The following is a 21,340-nucleotide window of genomic DNA, read 5'->3' on the forward strand; positions in this document are numbered from 1 at the left end:
TGGTCAATTACCTTGTGTCAGGCAAAGCAAAGAAAACAAGGCCTGCTGCAGTAACTGTTCTACGCCACCAGCAGAGCCAGATAGCGATTAGGACGAGGTGTGGGCAGGGTTAGAGTGGGGAAGCTAGCAGGTGATAAAAATCAAAATTGTATAATAACCCTGAGGCAAATTCACACCTCGGTTCTAGCTGTAACTTGCTAAAACTAATACAGACACCTTTGGGTTTAGCCCCTGGTTAATATCATGCAGTAGCACTACACAACAATTCAAGATCAGGAACAGAAAATATTTTATCCAGTTTGAACTACAAGTAAAATATTAAGTATCAGAAGGGTAGCCATGTTAGTCTGGATCTGTAAAAGTGGCAAAGAGTCCTGTGGCACCTTATAGAGTAACAGATGTATTGGAGCATAAGCTTTCGTGGGTGAATACCCACTTCGTCAGATGCAAGTATTGGAAATTTCCAGAGGCAGGTATAAATATGCAATATACATGGTATAAGATACCCAATCATGTGCCAGCAATGCCCTTCTGCTATGTACATTGGCCAAACTGGATAGTCCCTACGTAAAAGGATAAATGGACACAAATCAGATATTAGGAACGGCAATATACAAAAACCTGTAGAACACTTCAACCTCCCTGGACACACAATAGCAGATTTAAAGTTAGCCATCCTGCCGCAAAAATACTTCAGGAGCAGATTTCAAAGAGAAACTGCTGAGCTTCAGTTCATTTGCAAATTTGACACCATCAGCTCAGAATTAAACAAAGACCGTGAATGGCTAGCCAACTACAAAAGCAGTTTCTCCTCCCTTGGTATTCACACCTCAACTGCTAGAAGAGGGCCTCATCCTCCCTGATTGAACTAACCTCGTTATCCCTAGCCTGATTCTTGCTTGCATATTTATACCTGCCTCTGGAAATTTCCACTACATGCATCCGATGAAGTGGGTATTCATCCATGAAAGCTTATGCTCCAATATGTCTGTTAGTCTATAAGGTGACACAGGACTCTCTGCCACTTTTTAAGGAAAATATTAGATAGTCTGAAGAGCATAATTACTTGTTCTGCAATATGGGAAGGACACGGCAGAGAGTTTCAACTCTGTTCTTGCAAAGAGTGATATGGTTTTCTAATGACAAAGGTGGGTAGGTTATAAAGTACTCCATCAAATCATAAATTAGCAGGAGAGGCCTCGATTAAAACTATCTGACACTACTGGTTCATGACTACACTCAGTAGAAAAATATGAAAACCAAAAACCACATTATTCTTTAAAGTCATATGACAAAACAGCACAGAGGAAAGGTGTGGCAAGTCAGCACAACAGTGTAGCAACCAACAGCAGCCGACGTTAGTAGCAATAGAGCAGCATAGCCTTGTAACTTGCAAGGAGGAAGGTACAGCCAGAGGTTGGGGAATACCTGGAACTTTATGAAGAGGTAGGTAGTGTATCCTTTGTGGAGATTCCTGTATTTCTTCAGACAGTGTTTCATTTGAAAAACCATTATTAAAGCTTCATTGTTCATACCACTGTAGTCAAAGTTTTCCAATTCCATAAATCTTCAATATTCTCCCTATACCGTCTTTGGGAGGGAGGGGGACTATCTAGGATGAAATTTGACATAGAGATTAAAACCCTGATCAGTTTCCTCATTTTTACACAAGACAACTTCAAAAACGATGGGTAAGCAATTTTTGAGTTTCAGAAACATATTTAAAATTCACTTATTTCAGGAACATAAGAATGGCCCTACTGGGTCAGACTAAAGGTCCGTCTAGCCTAGCCTGTCTTCGAACAGTGTCCAGCGCCAAGTGCCCCAGAGGGAATGAACAGAACAGGTAATCATCAAGTGATCCATCCCCTGTCACTCATTCCCAGCTTCTGGCAAACAGAATGGAGGAAGCAACAGGTTATTAATACAAAAAGCCTCTATTTAAAAAAAGGAAATCAAGTATATGATTAACATGTGAAAAGGTTCAATCTTTTTGGGTGTTCTCTGCATGTATGCAATATATTTTGATCCACACATTTTCTGAAGGATTTTTACAATGTAACTTACGCTTCAGGAATATACAATAATGGCATTCAGGTCTATTACATACATAATATGGCTTTCAATACACAGCCTAATCATAGATTTATTCAATAGATCAAAAGAGCCATTTTGGTCTATCAGGTACAAAATGTGAGTATAATTACTGCATGTGTTTGTGTAATAGATGTTCCTTTTTAGCCTATTACAAAAAAGGGGGGGGCACTATACGAGTTTTTTATCTCAACCTAAATATAGTTTTATCATTTTTTCCTTTTTTGCTAACAGAAAAAAAAACGGGTTTTTTTATTTAAATAATTTAAGTCTTTGACAAAAAGAAATGAGGGCCAGGAAATAAAAAAAAAAAGTGGCGTGGGCCAAGGGATGTGCTGGTTGCTCTTCCTGCAGCCCCCATTAGCCTGGAGTGGCGAACCGTGGCTAGTGGGAGCCGCAATCGGCCGAACCTGCGGACATGGCAGGTAAACAAACCGGCCCGGCCCGCCAAGGGCTTTCCCTGAACAAGTGGTGGCCCTAGTTTGAAAACCACTGATCTAGATTAAATTAGTATAAGGTGGATGCACAACTGATTGAAAAACTGTATTCAAAAAATAGTTATCAATGGTTCACTGTCAACTGGGAAGACATATCTTATGCAGTCCTTCGGGGTCTGTCCAAGATCCAGTACTCTTCAATATTTTCATTAATGAGTTGGATAGTGGAGTGGATGGTGTGCTTATAAAGTTTTCAGATGACACTGTGCTGGAGGGGTGGCCAGCATTTTGGAGGACAAGGTTAGAATTCAAAATGACCTTGACCAAGTGGAGAATTGGTCTGAAATCAACAAGATGAAATTAAGAAAAGACAAGCACAAAGTAGTTCAAAGGGAAAAGATCAAATGCACAGCTACAACATGGGGAATAACTGGCTAATCAGTACTACTGAAAGGGGGTTATACTGGATCGCAAATTGAATATGAGCCACAGTGTGATGCCGTTGCAAAACGGACTAATATCATTCTGGGGTGTATTAACAGGAGTGTTGTATGTAAGACATGTGAAGTAATTGTTCCATCCTACTCCATACTGGTGTGGCCTCAGCTGGAGTACTGTGTCCCATTCTGGACACCACACTTTGGGAAACATATGGACAAATTGGAGAGAGTCCAGAGGAGAACAACCAAAACAACAAAAAGGTTTGGAAAACCTTACCTATGAGGACTGGTTAAAAATTGGGCATGTTTGAGAAAAGAGGAAGGGAGACTTGATTATAGTGTCAAACATGTTAAGGGCTGTTACAAAGAGGATGGTGATTAATTGTTCTCCATGTCCACTAAAGACAGCACAAGTAATGGGCTTAATCTGAAGCAAGGGAGATTTAGATTAGATATTAGGAAAAATATCCTCACTGTAAGTATAGTTAAGCATTGAGGTTGTGGAATCCTAGTCCTTGGAAGTTTTTTAAGAGCAGATTAGACAAACACCTGTCAGGGATGGTTTAGGTTTAGGTGCAGGGGGCTGGCCTAGGTGACTTCTCAAGGTCCTTTCCAGTCCCACATTTCTATAATTCAAAAAAGAAAAATGGTAGAATGAGGCACCTGAATTACAAATTGCATGAGGTCCTTCAGCAGCATTTCTGACTCAGAATTTCAGTTTTCTGCCAAAATATTCAGTTTTTAATTTTTTTTGGCAAAAAAGTTAAAAAAGAAGCCTTTTTTCTGACCACATTAGTCCATTACTTCCTGACCCATAGAGACTGATAGGGCCTACCAATAATGCTTTCCAACTTTCTGCCACACAAAGGATTGTTCCCAAAATCTGTTTTCAAGTGCTTTGTACAGATTCATATGCAGTGACTAGCACAATGGCTATTTCACAAAATTGTTATCATTTTTGATGTGCCACCCATATACTGGAGCATGAAGAATGCCCATAGAAAGTGTATTTCATCAAAGAAATCAGCCCTCCCACATCCTCAGAAAGGCCTGATTTTACAGGATACAACTTATACACCCTAGAAGTGCATTGTACAGCGTAACCACATAGCACTGAAATGCAGGTAAGTGCAGTTTTGTATTCTATGAAGAGTCATTGTCTACTGCACCCAGCTGCTAAGATGAGACTTTCAGCTTAAAGAGAGCTGGAAAAACAAGAAAATATGTAGTGGTTTTTAACAGTTATAAACAAGTACAAAGTGAATGGAATTACCTTGATGTAGTAGAGATCAGACCTAATATATTCTCTTTATTAAAAGAAATAAAAAATCAGAGATTGATTTAGTTTTCTTTATTGATAGTTCAGTGCATGGGTAATAGGATAAAAAGCCTTTTATCTCTACATCATTAATTCAGCTTCAGCCCTAGGTGAGTAGCGGCTAAAAGCTTTAATCATCACAGATGAGCGTTCAATAGCCTCTGTGAGGTAGGCTGATGCTCTCGGTCTAGACACTCACAATAGGAATGTGTGTGCACGTCACAGAAATCATCACCGTGTGTGGAATCAATTGGATATGCATCCTTGCTGGCAGTCTAAGCAGAGAGAAGGAAAACCGAATGGGCCCATAGAGTGCACTCTCATGTGGACTTTAGAAATGTTCCTTGCAGCGGAGGATTGAAGCACATTTGTGCAGGGAGAGGGGCTGCTTTTAGGGCCATTGGCTGTGCTGGGTCTGTTATATTGGGCTTGTCTACGCAGCGCCAGCAAAGTCTGCCAGAAGAGTGTGATTTGTAGTATGTTACATGTGCACTCTGTCACAGATAGACACTGGTGGCATGGTCTAAAAAGGTATCTACATTGTGTTAACCTTTCAAACTGGACTACGTTAACACAAACTAGGTACCTTTCGGAACACACCAGCAGAGTCTACACAGGGAAGCTAGAGAGCAACACATTAAAACACTCTACAAACCACGCTACTCTGGTGCGCTTTGCCGCAGCACATAGACAACCCCATTGATGAATTTGGCACTTCAACCTTTAGTGCTATCATGATGCATACCTTTCATAGCAATGGCAGATTAGCCACTGGGCCAATTGGGCTCGTGCCCAGGGTCCCGGGCCAATTGGGGGGCCCCCATAAAAATGGGCACCTCTGTGCCCTGACCTGCTCTGCCCACCCGGTGCTCCTGCAGAAGCCCCTGCACCCTGAGCCCACTCCCTGGCAGGAGCACCAGGGATGCGGGGTGGGGACTGCAGGCGGAAAGGGTGGGGAGGGGCCCCCACTTGCTCTTGCCCAGGACCCCACTAAGCCCTACTCCACTTCTGTTTCATAGGCACTATTTTTTTAACATATTTAGTTGCAGCAAGTAAGAGGAACTGGATTGCTGTTGTGGCAACATTTTAACACAACCTCTGAGAGCAGAAAACAAGCTACAGTGTTTGGTGAGCCAGTCCAATTCAAGCACATACATTTTACGTCTTTTACTTCACATAAAGGAAATGAATGCCTACAACTCCAACAGACTTCAATGAGAGTTCCTGGCGCACGTGCGCACACACACACAGGTTGGTTTTATTTCTTACTTCTCCACATGCATCATGGTTCAGCAGGAATATCTAATATGTATTGAATATTGCCATAGGGTTTTGCAATATATAATTATTTATCAAGCAAATCAATGTTAATTTGATTTTAGCAGGCACCTGTTAGTACCTGAAGGCCTCGGTCATTCTTTGCATTTCAGAATGGCGATGCTCACATCAGCCAACAAAATAAAGAAAAAAGAAAAGGAGGACTTGTGGCACCTTAGAGACTAACCAATTTATTTGAGCATGAGCTAGTGAGCTGTAGCTCACGAAAGCTCATGCTCAAATAAATTGGTTAGTCTCTAAGGTGCCACAAGTACTCCTTTTCTTTTTGCGAATACAGACTAACACGGCTGTTACTCTGAAACCTGTCAAAATAGAGAAGTTATCTGCATCAAATTTGTCCAGTGGCATTGAGGATGTAGCACAAAATATTCCACTTCCTCAAGCAGCATCCTGATTCAGCAATATGCTTTTAGGTGCACCAATGCTACTTCAGACCTATTGCCTAATGCTACTTCAGACCTATATCCTCTAACCAGTTATTCATTCTCCAGAGTACTATTAAATTCCATTCAGTCAAACACAAGCCACCCATATCATATAATATTCCCTCAAGACTTGTATTAAGAATTGAATATATTGTGCAAAATAAGATAAAAACCAGGCAGATATTGCTAGTGACTTATGAGGGACTATAAGCTAAATAAGGCTTCTCGGGCTTTTATGAAACTACAAGGTAGCTCATTGTAATTAAGACTGTAATCATGTCAGAGGTGTTTTCTATTTTGTTGAAATTTCATCTTCATATAAATATTTCATAGAGCATGAATGAAAACATGTTCATTAAAGAATCCTAATCAGGATCTGTAAGCCAAATACAAAATGATATTAAGAGAATAAAAGAAGGAAAAAACTACGGAGCTTCCACTGAATGTGTCATGAGGAAGGCAAACTGCTAATAATGTACTTCTACGTTGTAAATATTGCATTAGATGCAGATTTATGAGTTAGATGCAATTTCATAATTGTGTTGAAAGGGGAGTTGTAGACTGCCAGAAAATAAATAGTCTTTTACCTTATTTGCAATTTGCTCCTTGTAGGCGCAAACGGTTTATGGCTAACAATAAACATATCATTAAAAGAATAAGTCAGTTAGGGAATCTTAGCCATTGCAAGAAGACCACTTAGACACTAGGTATGATTTTTCTGCCCAAATACTAGTTCAAACTTACAGAAATGGCTAATATGATAACAATTTGATTGTTAAGAGGTACAAAGGCCTTGGGTGGGGCCTATGCCCGATTACCGAAATCAGTAATTTTAGTAGCTCTTTTCCTTTAATCAGTATTAATGTGACTGACTTTTAATAACAATAGATATTGGAACTGTGGTACAGTAGAACCTCAGAGTTATGACCACCTTGGGAATGGAGGTTGTTCATAACTCTGAAATGTTTGTAACTCTGAACAAAACAGTGTGGTGGTTCTTTCAAAAGATTACAACTGAACATTGACCTAATACATCTTTGAAACTTTACTATGCAGAAGAAAAATGCTGCTTTCCCTTTATTTTTTTTAGTAGTTTATGTTTAACACAGAACTGTACTGTATTTGTTTTATTCATTTATTTTTGTCTCTGCTGTTGCCTGATTATGTACTTCCAGTTCCAAATGAGGTGTGTGGCTGACTGGTCTATTCGTAACTCTAGTGTTTGTAACTCTGAGGTTCTACTGTAATAGTTTTCATTTAATACATTGAACAGTTTCGGCGAAGGGGGGGGGGGGGGCAGTGCGCGTCAGAAAATGCTTATTCATTGAAACTGAAACTTTTCAGATAAATATATAGGTTTTGACCAAATTTTAGTTGAGGGGGTTTCTCAGGTGCATGATGGAATATCTAATCAAGACTAGAGAGGAAGAAACACATCCCATCATAAACAATAGTCTGGTGGTTAGGGCACTTGTCTTGGATGTACCAGGTTCAAGTCACTACTTCACCTCAGGTTGAGCTAGGACTTGAACGTGGGTCTTCTGCAACTCAGTTAAGTACCCTAACAATGAAACTATTACTGTTCATTTGTCTCTTCCCCTCCCTTATTTTTACTGAGAGATTTCAAAGAGTATTGATTTTGTTCCAATTTGGAACAAAAACCAGTTTCCAAACCAATTTTTGCAGATTCAGCTTGACTGAAATGGTTCACAAATTCAGGTCTAGTTTGCCAAAGTTTCAGCCAGGGAATAAAAATCACAAGCAGAAGAAACATTTTGTTTTTACATTTTGAAATAAAATGTTTCAAACCTTTCATTTTGAAATATTGCTAGATTTTTTTATGGGTTAAAAACATTCTAACAAAGCAATGTTTTGTTTGAAGTTGAACAAAAATATTTTGTTTAACCTGAAACAAATTGTTTGTTTTTATTTTAGCAAGGGGAAAAAAAGTCATCTTGGGTCAACTCAAAATGATTTTGTATTTTTGTGGGGGAAGGGAGGTTGGTTTAGCCTCCACACTGAAAAGTCAGTTATTTGCCCAGCTCTGATCTTTATATCAGTTGTGATGACTGTGTTGAGGACTTTTGAGGGCTTTGTATATCAGAAATGAACAAAAATAGTCACTTTAAAACACAACAAATGCCACTTTAGATATAGAACATTTCTTCAAGAAGCACTAACTGTACACATTCAATAAGGCAAACATGCAGTATTAGACAATGAGAACTGTCACGCTAAAGGATAAACATGGCAAAAGCATTGGGCTTTATTTACCACTGACCAAGGGTTAGATTGGTCTGGGTCACAGATCAGTGACAGTCAGAACTGTTGCTGGTAAAGAAACATTTAAAATATTAGTGTCTGAGCCCTGAAATCCTGATCAGGTAATAAAATTGTGTGATCTGGCAACTGCAGGTTGGGAAAGTATTTTTCTTCTCCTTTGATTTACAGTATAATACCCTGTGATGTTGAGTCCTTCTGTGGTCCCACAGAACTAAAAGCATAAAAGACTTAAAAAAAAAAAAACCACGTATAATTAGTCACTAACACTCATCTATTCACTTCCTGTCTAGTCGAGGATGAAGTTGTCTGTTGCTGGAGGTAACAAGAACAAATGATAACTCAGCTCTGCATTTTTTTAAAAAAAAGGAAAGGAGGCACTTTGATCCAGATGAACAATTTAATTTTCAGAAATTAATTCTCTCAGTAATTTATGGAATGCCAATAAAATGGGTCTCTTTGAGGGCACAAGAATTAGTATTTTTTCATTGCAAAGCAGCAGCAGAAATAAATTAACCTCTATTCACAAAACCATGCTTTCTAATGCATCCCATTATTTTAACAGTTTCACAGATTGTTTAATGTACCGTATGTCAGCGAGTCCATAAATGCTCCTTTGCTGAATATTCAACTTGAGACAATGAAATCAGAATAAAAGCAGACCTTTGAATTTCTGCCATAATTAACATCTGAATTCAATACAAAGTTGTTATAGGTTCATTCAATACATAATGTTTTATTTTTCTTTCTTCTGAACTAGCTTACAGTTAATTCAGCTAGCCCTGGTTCCAGTTACTGTTTATGACCCCAGCTCAAGGCTTTAGATTGATTTCAAGAACTTCTAGTATTTCCCCAAATCAGCCTGCATCTGGACCTAGAAAGCTCAGACTAGGTGATAGGCAGGAGCTGCAGCAGCAAGTGACCCCAAAATACTGGTTGGAAGAAAAGGACAGGAATTAAACTGAGGACACTTATTTTAAGCAGGATTCTGTTTAACATCCAGCCAAAGTGACAAAGGTAGACTATCATCTCTACTTTGGGTTTTCCTGGACCCTTCTCCTGGTGAGTGCTTTCAGAGACTCAGAGTCATCCTCCAAGGTCCTACAAGCCCCACAATGGTCCCTACCATTTATCCTTAAATCTGTTTCTAGAGTTGATAGGACAAAATCTTGGATAGTTGAGCACTTCAGTTCCTGGATGGTGAGTGCGTTGAAACACACTGGGTTAGAGATTTGGATAGTAATTGAAGAGTGTGATACTTCAGAAAACCTTTCCATTACGATACATTCACTTGTATCTTCTTTGGCACTAAAGGGAAAAGAATTACCAATATGTGAAAACTCATGCTAAAACTAGATACAGTAGATTTACAGAACTTAGACATTTAGGCCGTCTAGTTGATATATGATATAATGAATTTCACCCTTCCCAACCATAAATTTTTGTCCAAAAGCATTCTATTTTGAAAGTTCACCAAAAGTCATAAAAAGCTCTGTTCACCTTTGTGCACTGTGTAAAAGATATTTGAATAGGACAGGGAAGAATTAAACAAACATTTGCCAATTACTGACAAGAGATGAGCTGAATTTACTATTATCTTCTACAGCTGACATGTTTACAAACCCTTCAGAAAAATGGAAATCCAGAGCAACTGAAACAATTAGAGAGATTTCAGGTAAAATTTATGGTGGAAATTAGGAAAGTTAAGTGGGATTTTAAAGACCATTAAACTAAGGACATGAAAACAAAGATTCTCTGTGCATCAGAAGCAGGAAGCCAGTGACAGAATTAGTGAGTCTGATTGATTTCCAGGATGTAAAAAGAAAAGGAGTACTAGTGGCACCTTAGAGACTAACCAGTTTATTTGAACATAAGCTTTTGTGAGCTACAGCTTACTTCATCGGATGCAAGGAGCAATTAAGGAGAAAATGGACATTGCACCAGTCTTCATCCTCTCTGCAAAGATATCATTTAACACACAGTCTATTAGACAGGTTAGATATCATTATTAGATTATTATTAGATATCATTTAACACAGAGTCTATTAAACAGGTACTCCATTTCCCCTTCTCAGCATGAAAACAATGCAATAATATTGGTGCAAGGAAACAAAATTCACTAGTTTTGCTTTGTGTGACTTTTTTTGCAATGATATGTCAGATCAGTTGCAGAACAATACACAATAAGGTACGGTATCAATATTGAAGTTGAGGCATGCACATAAAGAAGCCCCAGAACATGTTCAACTGTAACAAATATATGAAAGGGGTGTGCAGAACTGAGCAGATGTTTGACTCATAAATACACCATATAGAATAGCATAACATAGTTATATAAAAAACCTGGATGCTTTATATGGTACAGCTGCCTATTTATAAGGTTTCTGTAACTTATCAGGCCACAGCACCTCTCTCTTTCCAATATTTCTTAGTTTCAAAATACAGGCTGTTTTGAAAGACTGTCTTTACAAGGAATAAATAGTTTGCATACTAAATACATAAAGGAGCCATTCTTGTGTCAACATTCCCTATTTGTCTGAAGTAGAAGACACCAGCTACATCACATCAAACTAGATGGAGTTGTCTCCAATGAAGTCTCAGGAAAGAAGACTTCCAGGTGGATCTGTCTTCTGCCCATAACGCTGAGGATTCCTTAAGAATTAAATTAGTCAATGCCTCATAACGGGAATGACAAGGACATTACGTTTCAAAGTTCAAAAACAATAATGGAGTCTACAAATCAATAAGGTAATAGGTGTGGTGTGATACCAGGAAAATTCCCCAGACTCCATTTTGCATTTCTGACCTCCCTATTGAATAAGGAGGAGTCACTACACCACTGGAAGCTTCAGGTAATATGGTCAAAAGTAGGGGAAAGGTCACTCCATCACTGAATGTAGGCTAAAGGTCACATAAAATAGGCAGGAGAAAGAAAGTGGTAAACAACTGACAGATCAGAACACTGAGGTAAATAACAAACAGTGATAGGCTAAAGTAGACCTGACGTTAGCCAATGGAATGCTTGGAATGTTGGCACTGAACAGGTGTAGTAAGGATAAGCATCTAGAAAGTTCTCACAGAACAGTATAAGGGAGGGAGTTAGGAGCTGCTGGGAGGGAGAGAGAGAGAGAGGTTAGGAGCTGCTGCTGCAGAGAAGAAGATAGGAAGAGAAGCAGAGCTGATGGTAAGTATCAGGTTGGACAGCTGATAGTGGATGAAAAGAAGCAGCCGCAGCAACAGAGGAGGCCCTGCTGGAATGTAGCAGCTGAGGGAGACAGAGTGCGCAGGCAGCGAAGTCAGCAAATAGAGTAAGCCCATCAGTTATAATTATAATATAGTCTACTGTCAACGTGTACATGTGTATGTTTGGGTTAATAAAGGTGTATGAGTGTGTGTTGGTTGTGGAGGGAATGTTTATATGTAAAATTTAAAGTACATTGAAGAATTGCTGTCAGCAACCTGTGACAGACTGATCACCTATAACAGGGCACATCCACTTAGAATCATCTCAACTGTATGTTACTGCAGTTCGGGTGCTCTTTAACCTGTTATAAGGGATTTATGTTTTTAAATTAATACTGTATATGGGATTATTGTTTGCAACAATAAAAAGATGACTTTTTTTGGAAAAAATGCTGCCTATGTCAATCAATTACTGGAAGACTGTATCCATGTCCTCCAAGTATTTCCTTAGCTACCCTGGAGAGCATAACTGAGGAAAGATAGATTAAGGGGGCGATAGGTGGACTATTGTAGGTGCACACCAAAACCTGTTTTTCAGGGAAACATGGTGCACAACCGTTGATATTCCTTCCCTTGATATATGTCTTCATGGCTATATTAAATGGTGTTAAACACAAGATACAATTAAATTTTAATTGTAGGTGTATTAGCCAATTACAGTAGCAAGGGGAGCAGTTTAGTTTACTAGTAGCCTCAGAGGGATCATTGAAAGTGCCAGGGACAGCTGGCAAAAACTAAAGAAAGTGGTAACAGTCAGAAGACCACAAAGGTCCGCTGAGCATCAGAGAGAGCTGGCAATGGCTGAAGTGAGGGTGAGAATAAGCTGTACGTCTACACAAGTAGCAGACTGTGCCAGGAATGTCTGAAAGAGCCTTAGAGGGTACTACTGGTGATAACTAGAAAGACCCAACCCCAACTCAACTACCACACTTATTTGAAATCTTGTTTTAAGTAATGGCACATCAGTCATATTTTGTGATACTACTAATGAACTGCTACTAATGAACTTTAAATATAGCATTGATTCTAACTAAATATAACAAAATGACTAGCATGTATGTGTTTTACTGTCTTTGCCTGCCTGGATGGATGGATGCAGAATAACTTAACTGTGTTATAAGTAAAACCAGTCTAAACTTTCCAATTTTCCATCCAAATTTATCAGAATTTCTACAATGAAAATGGAATAAAATTTCCCATTTCCCCCCTTTTTATTGATCAGCTCTAACCATCAGCCCTGAAACGTCAATGCTAATAGAGATCCTTCTTATTCTGAAATGGAAAGGAACCCATGTTTTCAAAACAAAAGTACGTTGTGGCAATAGTCACACTGTGACAACCAAGAAGTTTTAACTGGGCATACAATTATTACATAACAAAATGCATGCTTAGCAGATTTGTAGACATGCTTTTTTAATGTATTTCTCATTGGTTTTCGTAGAGAAGCCTCTTAAACACCACATCCTCCAGTGCTTATTTTGTGGCAGGACTTGCCAAGATTAAGTCGCAGCACCTTTAGGCTTGGCAGTTCATAGCCCCAGAACCTTGTCCGGCAATTTAATTACTCCAGCCCCTGTGTGCACAAAGATAGCTATGTCAGTGGGAGAAATTCTCCTACCAACATAGTGCTGTCTATACTGCGGGTTAGGTCAGTGTAACTTATGTCACTCAGGGTGTGGCTTATTCACACTCCTGAGCGATGTAAGTTATACCAATGAAAGCTGTAGTGCATTCATGGTCTAATGCACTGAGTGGATAAGAGACTATTCAGGGCTGTACAAGGTTAGCGACTGAACAGGAAATGGAACTCAGAAGTTCTAGCCTCCAGTCCTGCACTCTTACCAATAAACCACACTTCATAATGCTAAAGTGAATCTGACCTTATTGATACCTGACTGATTTGTGCTGAAAGGTGGGAAATCATGTAGAGGTGAACCAGGGCACTAGTATGTTCTTTCAGTGATCTATCAAGTCTGCATCAGACCGAAGGATGGAATACCCAGTTTTGTTTCAGCGCACTATATTTCTTTCTTTTTTGAAGCTGTAGCAGGCCTATATTAGCCAGAACGAAGGGAAGGTAAAATACTAAGCATCTGAGTACAGCATTCTAACACCATTCTAACCTTCCAACAGCATTCTATCACCACCCCTTCTGTTTACCCAAACAATTCACTTTTGTATTTTCTGAGGAATACAGAAAATCTAATTTGACTCATTTAAAATAAAAACTCAAAGCCTTTTAAAAAAAGATTATTGCACAGTAAATTCTGCAGCATGCTCAAGTGCCCCTGGCTTCTGGATACTTCAAGTATGAAATATCCACTTCAGTGGAACAGATATGAAAGAACACAAAAATGTTTACTTAATTACTAACTGACTGCTACAATAGATTTATTCTATCATTACTAAAAATCAAATTATTCATATGCTAAGGTATTTAACCTCAGGTATCCATATCATAGGAATATAGTGTAGCATATGAAGTGCAAATTTAAAAGGGGTTATTTGTTTATGTCTTGCACTTGAAGGGTTTAACTTAGCTTAGAATTAATTATTTGCATCAAGCACATCAAAGAGAAGGGATAAACAAATATATCTTGGAAGTTCATTAATTAGAATTATAAGTTGAATAGGGTCTCAAGAATTAATGTAATCAAACTATCTATCTAATGCACAGTACATGTGAAGATGGACAGGCTGGTATTTCAAATCTAATAGGCTACAGCAAACTGATGTACTAACACCTTGTACAGGCAGGATATAAAGGAAACTTCAAACTTCGTTCTTTTTACAGATTGTTTTTAATTCAATTATTTCTCCTATGTATCCAAATACAATTATTTTGACTGTATGGGAAGATTGCAGGTTTTAAAATAAAATATACAAGATGATTTATGATGGAATTAGACCAGCCCCAGGGGCTGTATGTTGTACCAGCTATACACCAGTGCTCACATGGCTTGCATCTGATTTTACACAAATAGAAAATTATGTCCATCTCCTGGATAGGGAAAATGGGCCAAACACTTTTAAGTAGTCCCACTGAGGTCAAGACTCACTGAGTTGAACAAGATTTGGCCCTGGTCTTCACTTAAGAAACTTGCTTCCAGGAACTGGATGTTTATTTCAGATGTTGTCAATAGAAGTAGAGGGTTTAACTTGGCCAGAGATGTAGCCATTTTCTCTAAAATTTATAGCACAAGAAATTACAGAGGTTAAAGGAACTCTCCCACGGAGATCCAAGATGAAGGAGCCTTAGTCTTCCCATATGTATATAAATATAATTTATTTTCATCACAATTAAGTGCTTTGATAGCATGGAAATGATCACAGTAAGAAATGTTAGGCCTGATTCAGATCTCATTTATACCAGTTTTACCACAGTTTAGTTCTATTGACTTCATTGGAATTACATTTTATTTGTATCAATGTAACAGACAGCAGAATCGGGCCCATTGGATTCGATCAGAGCAAAAGCTATGGTGAAGAAATATGGTTAAAGGAAACCTGCAGAACAAGAACATCTTCATGAACATTACATTGTAGGCTCATCATGGGAACAAATAAATGGGAAAACTACAATAATATTTCTCTCTGTGCTCTCCAATAATAAGCAATGAGACCTTTCTACAATCTCAGGTGTATACCTCAGATGGCCATTGGGCCTTGATGCTAGTGAGTGTGTGAGAGAGAAAGAGAGAGAGAGAGAAAAAAAAATCATCCTTTGGCACATCAATCCCATCAGAACAACATTTCCAATTGTTTACATAGCTGAAAATTCCTCACTGTGGCAATATATTTTGCATTATGATTATGTCAAGTGCCAGCAGCATGCTGGGCTTAGTACTGAGCCAAGATGAGTCATGGGCTTACCTTGTAATTCTCCTTATGAAATCTTTGATGATATGATTACCACAGTTGAGAGGAAACTATAATTTGAGTTCCTGTACAATAATATTAATAACCGTAAAAGCAAAATAAAGTTAGATTGTAAAAAGCTATTCTATTTATGCAGTGACTAACTAATAAAAGTAATATATTAATGAAGTGCATTCAAGCACTTTGGAATTAGTTGTGTGTATTATCCATTTAATCATGAATACAGTCTTTAGATATAAAACAGAATTACAAACTGTAAATTGGCAGCAGGTTTAAATCAAACAAAAGGAAGCACTTATTCACACAGTCAACCTGTGGCACTCGTTGTCAGGGTGTTGTGAATACAAAAAGTTTAATTCTTTTTTTAATCCAGTTAGACAAGTTCAAGGAGATTAGGTCCATCAATGGCTCTTAAATCAAGATGGTCAGGGACCTAAACCTCTGACTTCTAGAAGCTGGGACGGGATGACTCAATAATTTGCTCTCTTCTCTTAATTCCTTCTAAAGCCTCTGTCACTGGTTGCTGTTAGAAGATAGGATATTGTGCCCGATGTAGCATTGATCTGACCACTATGGCCATTCTTTTGTTCTTATTAGTTACAACATTCTTTCATGTTTCGTTTATCCTTAATTTACTGATATGTAATCTGTACCTAACTCCAAATCACATTAGTTTTAAAATGATTTCATTGCACTGACCTCAATAGAGTTACCTTTGATTTACACCATGCGAGATCAATACCAGTTTGGTGCCAGATCAAGAGTCCTTGAGATTGAAAGCGTTTTTATACTCAGAAATGGACAGTACAGGCAGCTGCAGCGCAAGCTTCAGCATAGTGCCCTATTGTTATGCATATACCCTGACTCTGGAGGGACTTAATCTAAACACAGGAAGTGAAATCCTTGTCTCTTTGAAGTCAATGGGAGTTCCCATGCCCATTCAAACCCTGGAGACTCTGTGCAGCCAATAAACGTTCAACCAGTTCTCATTGTGTTTTTATTTCACCTGTCTACTAGAGAACTGGAGTGAAACCACAAACAATTCACAAAGACACTTAACAGCCATCAGAAAGTGAGAGCTTTCAGCCACTACTAACTCAAGCTGAAATCAAACAAATGCCTTGATGTAAAAGGTGGTGTTATCCCATTAGCTGAGTTGTTCAGATTCTTATCAGTGTTATATCTTTCAACAGAAATTTTAAAACTAGTAGCCTAATCATTAGCTATTTATAGTAGGCTTTACATTTCAAAATCCTGTAACTACCACAGGGCAAGAAAATCATTTGTATTCCGAGAGTATAATCAAATTAGCACTAGTCTTTTGAGTGGCATTGACATTCCTGGGTAAATAGCATAGTTACTTGCTGGCTTGTTTACAGTGTTCAAAATTATTAAATAGGATTGATTTGCATTTTCTACTTCAGATTTTTTCATTGGACCTATGCCAAAGCTACTACTATTATGAGTATAAATAAGATATCAGGGCAAAGAATACTAATGGAAAACCACACTGAAGTCTCCTTTTGCATTTTCTAATGTCAAAACCCTCAGGCCATGAAAATGAGAAGTGGACCGAGCTACCAGCTAGATGTACAAATTAAGGCTCTGATTGCTAGCTTGGGGCCCAGATCTTCAAATAAACTGCGTGAAAGCTGTTCTGCTTGGCCAAATCTAGATAATTGAAATACAAAACTTAGAAATATTAGAGGCTATAAATTAATAAAAAAAAAGACATGGGATATGGCATACTAAATCAGATCTTAGAACTAACAGGAGCAATAAACTGAAGCAGGAATTAGCTTAATCACCCATGTTAAACACTACTAGGGAGTTGGTTTTTCAGGAGGGGGGCAAACTCCATATAAAAACTTAAGGTTATAAAGGTAGCATTTTCTCTCACTGACCATCTAAATCAGTGGTGGGCAACCAATGGCCCATCAGAGTTATCCGCTGGCGGGCCGCGAGACAGTTTGCTTACATTGACCGTCTGCAGGCACTGCTGCCCGCAGCTCCCAGTGGCTGCAGTTCGCTGTTCCTGGCCAATGGGAACTGTGGGAAGCGTGGCCAGCACGTCCCTGTGGCCCGCGCCACTTTCTGCAGCTCCCATTGGCCGGGAACAGCAAACCGCAGGCACTGTGAGCTGCGGGTGGCCATGCCTATGGACGGTCAATGTAAACAAACTGTCTCACGGCCAGCCAGCAGATTACCTTGACGGGCCATGTGTGGCCCGCAGGCCGCAGGTTGCCCACCACTGATCTAAACTGTGTCAACAAAATGTATTCATAGAGTCCAAGGTCAGAAGGGACTATTGTAATCATCTAGACTGATGATTGTCTAGTCATTTAGGAGTATGTTTTCTGTATGTATGTAAGTGGGCATTTGTACACATGTATCCCAGCGTCATTCAAGAAAATGGTGCACAGATAAATGTGGAATTTTAGGTAGACAAGTTTAAGGTTGGATTGTATAGCTGTCTTATATCTGCCGCCTATCCACTCTCTAGAAAACCCCACTGAAAGGGACATTTGGAAACCCACGGTTTCTATTTAATAAATGGTGTCTGTACCTTAAAGTTGTAGAAATTTTGCTTCGCTGCTGAACTAAGAACTCTGTGTAATAGTGTTCCATTCATTATGTTACATGTCATCTTGCAGTATACATGGACAGGGCAACAAAGAGCGACACTAACAAAACAGTTAGGATCTGGATGACATTGCAGCAGGTAGACAGTGCATCTTTTTCTCCAGATTAATTTAGCTCTATTCTTTCCACATTAAACAGGAAGTAAAACTTAAGACTTCCAACCTTGACAGTGAATAGCTGGTGCATAGAGTAATACTTCCTACAATAAAAATTATTGGGAACAGTCAGAGGCATACTGATAGGCAGTCACAGACAGGGGCAGTCACAGACAGGCAAAACTAGTAATGACTGGATACTCTGGAGTAGGGATCAGGGAATCATGGTTCATACACAGAATGGGATGGAACAGATTGCTCCAGCTACTGGCACGCAAGCAACATACCAAGCAAATTACAAGAATTGGTCAATACACTATACCATACTTTGTGATACAAGATTTAATCAATATCAACCTCCCTGAGACATTTATAAATATGACAAAAAAATCTAGCATAAAAATATACTGTTAGAGTAGATACCACAAAAACTCCCCACCCCCATCTTCCTAGAACTGCTGGAAGACAGCTACAAAACAAGTGAGCTGTTTTAGCTCAGGACTGGACCAACACTTGAGTTTTTCAAATTTTGAGGCCCCAGATTGTGTTATACCAATAAAATAAAACCCAACAGGATCTTTTGAAAGGGGATAAGACAAAATGCCGCGTTTATTGTGAATACAAAAAGAGGCACAGTAAACAAGTAATCATAAACATTCTATCCCATGTACTCACACAAAATACCAAAAGAGGCAAAGCAAGTAAACAGTCATATTTACTACATCCTATTGACTCCCACACATACAAGTTCTGCAAAGTTGTTATAGTTACCAGCCTAGAGGTTGCTCAAGCTAAGTTACTGGCCAGGTAACTTGGGCATGAGGGTGGAGCCAAGTCTTTGTCAGATGCGCATCCGATGCTCCTGGAGGGTGGTTGCAGAACCAGACTCAAAGTCCTTAGTCTTTAGGGTCTGTTTTTATAGGCGTTTATTCCTATGCCAGGCTATGAAGGTGGCTTCACCATGCTGTTGCTGAATCAATCAGCAGATGACACATTCCTGATGGCTCTGTGCTGCCAGGTGTTATCTTGTTCTTCGGTTCTCCCATCCTTGAGGTTGCTGGGTGGATTCCAGTCTGCCCTCCAAGGGTCATCCGGTTATCTCCACTTAGCGCATTCTTCAGCCAATCAATACTGAAGTTGTAACTCTTAGGCTGCTACTCCTAACCATTCATCTTCTATTTACACACAACATCCATTCACATGTATTCTCGAGCTTTATTTCAACATATATCTCTTCTGACTTTAACAACTCTTTGGGTATAACGAAACTGCTTAGTCCCCTTACCATATAACATACATAACAAGCAAGATAAAGAATGCGAGAAGGGTGGGAGTCTCTGTGTGCTGTTCCGAGGAACAGTTGTTTTTGAAAAGTCTTATCTCTTCTGAGAACAGACACTCTGTCCCAGGATGTGCTGAGCAGTTTGGCCTTGCAAACCGGTCACAGAGAAAGGAAAAAGGAAAGGCCTTCTAATTAACATTACTTTGGGATCTTTAAACTATATAAAATTAAAAATCATACAGAAATCCTCATACAGAAAGTAACAATTGGACCTTAAAACTTTAAGTGTCACAGCCTTTAAGAGATCTCATGTGCTCTGGTTGCCTCTACAACTCTGAAAGGCTTGATATCACATGATGTTTTCAAAAAGGCTACTCGGTCAAACTGACCCCCTGTGCTAAATACATCACAAATGAAGAACATTTCAACAGATTTAAAAACAAAACAAACTCTCACACACTCTTCTCTTGTTTTCCAGTAAACAAAGTGGCATGTATCTGGTGCAGTGGTCCTGTGTCATGTCTTTTTCCTTGTCCATTATTAAGGATGCTGCAGGATAACAGTTTCTCTATCTCCTCAGATTTCATCTGTTAGAGAAATGATGATCAATTCCATTATTTTCTAAATTGAATTTAGAACTCAGACTGACTGACAGTGTTGTGTCTGCCCACTGCTTGACTAGACAAGGTGCAAGACTAGACAAGTACTGGCCCAACTTCTGTTGGTGAGAGAGACCTTGGTTTTAGTATCTAGAAAAGTTACTAACCCAGAAAAATGATAAAAGACAAAACATCATATAATCTGTGTGTGAATACTTTTCAGAAAGCAATCATTCTATATCTGATGTCTCAGTCCTCATCCTCAAAGGAAACCTGCACAACACCTTCAAAAGATGAGCCTAGGAGCTTAAATTCATAACTTTGCTAGATACTGAAAAAATCATTGACTGAATAGAGACACTGGATTTATGGCTTATTACAACAATGTATAAACCACTCAAATGTCCCCCACCAGCTTTCTCCTCCCCACCTGCCACCCCCCGACCTTTGTCCCGTGATTGGAGTAGTGTTAACAGGCCCCTTCACCTTGAATGGTTCATTGAAATACATTGTTAACTATGTATGCTAAACAATCTGTTCCACCTTGTATTTAGCTGTGATGCTTTGAGTACATTTCCCAGCAGTGCAGAAGAAGAGCTCCATTTAAGCGAGAAAGCTTGTGTCTCTCACCAACAGAAGTTGGTCTAGTAAAAGATATTACCACACTATCTTGTCTCTATAATGTGCTGGGACAAACGCAACTACAACAGCACTACCTATAACTGCTAGACAGCATGGGCGAGTCTCCTACTGCATATTATTGCAGATAAGCTCTCAAAATGTGGTCCTCTTGATTTCTAGGCACTAATTGTATCAGACAAGCCAAAGAGCAAGTAATTCCAAGCTGGGCTATTAGGAGACTTGATAAACTTCCTTCAGCTTTCTTTGTACATCTTACAGTTGGCACTAGAAACTGAAGTCTCCAATTTGTCCATGAGCAGGCCTACTTCAGGAAGTGGCCAAAAAATCTTCTGCAGAAGGTTGTCCCATTAGTCTCATTTCCAACCCACAGGGGCCACCTTTAGGGGTGAGAGGGTACTTGTACTCTTACACTCATTCCATACTTATCCTATGTGCTGAGAATAGCTGTTTCTAGTTATGATGATGCTTTTTGTATGATGCCAACATGTCTACTGAAAACTAAACTAAGACCACCAGCTCATAAGGGTATAAACTTACTTTTGATTCCTACTGACCTGTAATAGATCCAAATAAGTAACCTAGTAATGAAATATGGAAACTTTCATTTCCAATAGTCCAAGTCATG

General features: G+C 39.0%; 1 long non-coding RNA gene across 3 annotated transcripts in view; it reads right to left on the minus strand.

Moving 5' to 3' along the window:
- LOC140895726 (uncharacterized) overlaps positions 1–19,716 on the minus strand; it is a 29,642-nt gene extending 9,926 nt beyond the window's left edge. For all 3 annotated transcript variants that reach the window (XR_012154328.1, XR_012154329.1, XR_012154327.1), the window contains exons 1-2: positions 18,964–19,716; positions 1,429–1,612 (exon numbers count right to left, since the gene is read on the minus strand). This is a non-coding gene — a long non-coding RNA (uncharacterized lncRNA). The remainder of the gene's footprint in view (positions 1–1,428; positions 1,613–18,963) is intronic.
- Between the last annotated feature and the right edge of the window lie 1,624 nt (positions 19,717–21,340).

The sequence above is a fragment of the Lepidochelys kempii genome, chromosome 11 (genome assembly GCF_965140265.1).
Source record: "Lepidochelys kempii isolate rLepKem1 chromosome 11, rLepKem1.hap2, whole genome shotgun sequence".
Lineage (NCBI taxonomy): Eukaryota > Metazoa > Chordata > Testudines > Cheloniidae > Lepidochelys > Lepidochelys kempii.